This window comes from Trachymyrmex septentrionalis, unplaced genomic scaffold (assembly GCF_001594115.1).
Source record: "Trachymyrmex septentrionalis isolate Tsep2-gDNA-1 unplaced genomic scaffold, Tsep1.0 scaffold32, whole genome shotgun sequence".
Classification (NCBI taxonomy): domain Eukaryota; kingdom Metazoa; phylum Arthropoda; class Insecta; order Hymenoptera; family Formicidae; genus Trachymyrmex; species Trachymyrmex septentrionalis.
This window is the reverse complement of record NW_017305485.1, coordinates 587,838-593,689: the sequence shown is the minus strand read 5'-3', so window position 1 is coordinate 593,689 and position 5,852 is coordinate 587,838.

Below are 5,852 nucleotides of genomic sequence, written 5' to 3'. Positions count from 1 at the left end.
ATATAATAATTTAAACTACAATTCGAATGCGTTGGACCGCGGTATCTACCGGTTAAGTGGCAATAATCGCGGATCCGTGTATCGTCCGGTTTCTCGCAGATGTGGCAACGTGTAGCGCTACGGTACACCTCCTATTGCTGTTTAGACAACGTTTCTATGGGCATGTTGACGGATATGAGATTTTTTACGCGATACATCAAGTTTTCGACTTGTCGCGCGAACCATGCTATACAGTCTTCATCGCGACGGAAGTGATAACGCGTTGTTTATACGCGCATCGCACATAGTAACTTATGCTAAATGCTTCATGCTGTTGATACGCGACGACGCGTCTTCCTTGTTGGGATTCGTTTTGCATAAGACGCGCTTCAAGTCGGCAGACAGTGGCACTCGTTTCCGATTATTATAGTTGATAATTCGAGTCACTGTCCTCCTCGCTCGACAGTTGGATGGCGCAGTCGTTGATCTTTTAGCGATCCACTTCGTGCGACTGCAATTTTTCACACGAGCTAAAGTAATGGAGGCACCTGTAAATAGAAAAATCATTTTTTCCTATTTCTTTTTATTGGCTTTTCTTATTATACTTACCGGTCGCAGAAATATTTCTTTTTCTCACAAATCTGCGAGCTCACGAGATGCGATTCTTGATCCACGCAAAGTGGCCGACATCGTTGTTGCGTGGATCTTGCAGATACAATACATTGACATGTTTCTCCTTCTTGTCATTGGTGAGATAGGCCGCAGAGGTCCGTCCATTTTCGATGCCGTATACATTGATTCATATGTTGTTGAGATTTTCGAATTTCGGAATGTCTTTGAACATTATCGGAAATTCGATATTCGTGAAATTCAACACAGCAGTATAATGCAGATATGACTATTTTCTACCCACATGACTTTTAGCCGGGTATAGAGCAGCTACCATCGACCACGTGAAGCATGCATTGTTCATTGAACGCACGTTGATCACCGCTTAAGTATAATTTCTCGCGGCACCTCGAAGTAAAATCCCACGCGCAAGGGATATATTGTAGTTTGTTAATAGTCAAGTTGAGGATTCGCGACAATGCCCACCCGCTGTCACGTTCCTGGAACTTCTTCGAGCGATGCTAGGATAGGCTTGACGACATGTCGTTCGTACCACTCGCGCATATCTTCATCGATATATATTATTGTTCTTTGTAATTATGCTCTTATTAGCACGTTTATTCTTCGTCACAAACTCGCCGTTGAACGCAGTGTCCACTACAGTGTCTTTCTACAGCGTCTTGCTCTAGAATTATATTGCCAGCGTCTTCACCGCCGCGGCTTGATGTCATTAGAGTTTATCACCGCACCTGTCAATATACAACTCTTGAACGCGATGTCGATCTCTCGTCAGACAAGAGATCGTTTGTTCCAATTCGCGTACTCGTCACCAATGCGCACAAAATGTCGCTCCAATTGCAACTTCGCACCCGCGAGTCGCGCGATTCTTGGCCCCAAATTATCTGTGTCCAACGGCGAGGCGCGGACGCTTGGCACGACAAAGTTCTTCGAGCTATTCGATGCATTCGTCGCATCGTTGCAGCCACGCGAAACACTTCACCAGAGTAGCGACCTGCCGCCGCACTGTTCTATTAGGTCAATCGGAAAGTTCCGTCCATCTAGCGGCGAGTAGCTCTAGCTAGGACTGTTGATAACTCTGTCTAAACCAAGCTTAATTTTTTAATTTTACCATCTGTCAATAAAATTCAGTATATAAAAGTATACGTTTGCAATAACATTGCTTTTTACTACATCGAAAACGTTGACATTTGAGTTAAATAAGCGTCATTTGCGCTAAGTGTTAATCTTTTGCTTCAAATGGAAAAAAACTGCAGCTGAAGCTCATCGAATGCTTGTAGAAGTTTATGTGAAGTGATAGTGCTCCTTCCGATAAAACATGTAGAGAATGGTTTCGACACTTTAAAAGTAAAATTTGATGTGGAAGACAAAGAGCGTTCTGGACGACCAAGAGCATTTAAAGACGAAGAATTGCAGGCATTAGTGGATGAAGACCCATGTCAAACGCAAAAACTTGCAGAAACATTAAATTGTGTTCAATCTGTTATTTCCGATTTATTGTTTGAAAGCCTTGGGAAAGGTCTACAAAGAAGGAAAATGGGTTCTATATGAATTGAAGCCATATTGAAAGGCGAAAAACCACCTGCGAAATTCTGCTTGCTAGGCAATTGTTACGTCCGGCGAACTCGCATGACTCTTTTCTTTCGTAGAGATCTGGAATTCGTCGAAACACTAAAATTTTATCTTCTTTCCTTTTTTTTTCTCTATCTTAAAAACTAAAACAAGGAATCCGGTATCTCCTTGTGAATGTCGCTCAGAGATAAAAATTAATAATAAATACGTATGGAAAGCATAAGACCGGCGTCAAGAAACGATCAAGTCACGGACGATTCTCGCGAATCCGTAATTACAAAATTTAAGAAACGGTACGCGACGTTCAGGGTAGATTCTGGGTGGTCCCGTGGCGACGATGCTCGCCTTCTCGACGTCTGAGACATGCGTTTTCCCATAAATCTAAAGATCATAAAATTTTGGAGGACACTTTCCCATGCTACAGATTCCTGTCAACATCCTTTCCTCCCCCAAAATCTTGACCAATCCAAGAGCAAAGGAAAATCCTACTACCAGCCAATGAAACCTATTCCATCAAATTTAAGTAATCTGGGGCGATTAGTATAAAAATCGCGGTTCCGCAACCCTTGCCGCAGATTTTCTCTAAGTTCTCGAGTTATACTTGTCGGGCGATAAGTTAGAAAAGCGGTCGCAATACTTAAAGTTGATAGAGTCAGTGAGTCGGTCGCAATACTCAAAGTTGATAGAGTCAGTGAGTTTGTCGCGATACTCAAAAGGTTCTATCCGATTTTCGAAGCCCTCTTTCTCCAGTAGAGTCAGTGTTAAAGAAACATCACCAACCTTGCACATCCTGGCCGGAGGATCTCCAACGATAAGCATCTCAGTAGTAAGTCAGTATATCTCTATTCTCTGGCTCCCTCCTCGCTTTATCTTTTGGTAACTTATTTCAATATTTCATTTTATTTTTTTTATTATTCATTTGTTTTATTTTATTTTTATTCTTTTCTTTCTTTCTTTCTCTCTTTTGATCTCCTATAAGAAAATGAAAACATTGCAGTCCGTTCACATTATAATTTCAATCTGTCGCCGTCGCCGCACGATAATTGTTCGCCTCCTGTCGACCGGTCGTTCATGTCCGCTAACACTATCATCATCCGAGGAAAATTAGGCCAAACCCTCTCAAATCCACTCACCAAAACCTCCTTCTCTTTTTATTCTCTCGTTATTCTCTCCGTAACTCCTCCCTTCTATTCTGCCATGATACTTTACACACACATTCTCACACATCCATAAATGCGTACATATAACTCAGAATAGAGAACCAAAAATTATTTTTTGTATTTACTTGACAAAATTGTATTTATTTTTTTTATTAAAAAAATGTATCACTCAAGTTTACTTCTTTTAATTACAATATATCATTATTAAATTAACTTCTCGGTAGTCATTATTTAAATACAACCTCTGCTCGTATTATTAAGCTCTCCCGCGATTGCATTTCGCCCTCTCCCCAGTCACTTGGATTAAGTTCCATGACCGAAAGTCAGGGCATACGGCCGTACTGGCGCAGCTGGCGTTAAAGTGCGCCGCTCTCGGCACACTGACCCAGTTTGAGCCCTTTTTTGAAGTACGTCCGACTCGTGTATCCGTTTAGCGGAGCACGAGCAGAGGTTTCCACTTCATCCTCCGTTCGACCCCCGGCTCGTTAGGACCAAACAAAAGTAAAATTGGTTATAATCTATCAATACAAAGTCACGTCGAACCATGGAGATAGAAGGCGAAACCCCTCGCTTCCAGAGAATTGCACGCACTGTGCGACTGCCAACCGCTGAGGAGGCCAGATACATCAATCCTCCTCACTTGGTCCTATGTCATGTAGGGGATATGGAGGCCGGTGATGCTGTAGCAACTGCCGTTTGCTGGCTGCTGGGAAGAAGACCCCTATCTCTAAGAGAAGTTACACCCAACCTTACAGAGGCACAAAGGGCTTCACTGGTTGCCGCCACGCAGGCTGCCCATTCCGATCAACTCCTTGCCTTCCTCGGCATGGCGGGTCTCATGACGTTGGCCAAGGAAGTTAGAACCACAGGAGCAACAGCAAATACGGAGTATTTGCATAAGAGATGGCAGGCGTTGTGTGCTACACTCAACATTGAGAACATATTCCTGTCTGCGCTGGTTCCTGCGGAGCAGAAGCTGGGTCTGGTGCAAACGGTCGAGGTTTGGCAGAATTGGATCAAGCCAAGATCTGAATTAAGGAAGGATATACTGGACTTAATGTCGGCAGACGACCCCACCGAAACAAACAGCATTGTAAAGGCTGCGATAGCACAAGTAAGAATGGTTCTACAAGATTTTGGACTAAAGTCAGTCTATCTTATGGATGCATTCGTAACGACTCAAAACAGAGCCATACTCATCCCGACCGTTGCACAACAAGCCGCTCAGCTACGTCGAGAGCTAACAGCATTAAGGGAATTGTATAAGGAACGATTTCCATATATAAAGATTTACCCACTTGAGGGTTCAGATCGCTTACATCACAGAATATACCCGGACCTGTATTATGTGGCTATCAAAACGGCGATTAAAGACGGAGAACTAGGCCCTGTAGGAAGATACATAAAAATCGAGGTTCAAACAAGGACACCGAAAGCACTTCTTGACAAGCAATCTGCTAAGGAGTTTTACACGGAGGTCACCTATGATGAGGTTACTCTAGCGAGTTTGAAATACCTTGGCATAGACCCCACTCGCAAGCGCCGACAAAGGGATGACGATGAAGATGACGAAGAAGAGAGAGAGAGAGGCAGAAGAAGAGGGCGGGAATAAAAGACGGAACCAATCTGTCAATGCTCATTCCTGAAAAAAATGACCAACCACAATGGAGCAAACACCCTCCAACACAAACACGGGACGAAGCAAAGCGCCTCCGATTTGCGTCGGTCCTTCCCCACGGCTCCCTTGCGGTCCGGAGCCCAAATCGGTCTAACGATTCGATTCCTTGTTGCGTTCACCCCCTCAGTTCCGCATGCGAGCGGAGCTTGGACGTAACAAATTAAATGACGCTTATAGATAATTATCTCAATTACAATATAAACTGTTTAATAATTATAGAGCTATTAATGCGTCGCTTCCGTTGGGTATATGTTGTGCGTTTTTCCGTCGCCAGGAGTTTAATTTCACAAAAAATTGGGACAAAGAGAATCTTAACATTAATAAAAAGATTAACAATCTAAGATCTGCAAAATTTCGGACTAATAATGAGGACTTAAATAATATTACTTATAGTATCGCCATGACTAAACCGCTTATTATACATAAGGATTTTGTGCCAGTAAAAATCAATAAAATTGCTAAACAAAAGTTTAGAGAAAACAGTTTAACTGCTGTACATCACATCAATGTTTGTCCGGAGAACATTGTTTTCAATTACAACTTAAATAACATAAATGATGATTGGCTTATTAATCTTAGTAACACTGACATTCCGGACAATGCTAAATTTATATTACAATTAGGCCACGGTTTAATCTTCCTAATAATGTCACCAACAAAGAAAAAATCACTGTGGAATTTATTAAACATATTGAGAATAATTTAATCAAATTGGACGATAAAACAAAAAATTCTATTGTATTAGGAAAGAGATCATTCCTATTCTTAACAACATAAAATATAGTTTTCCGAATAATTCAATAAACCTTTTTGTTCCGGAATTATTATTTTTCATG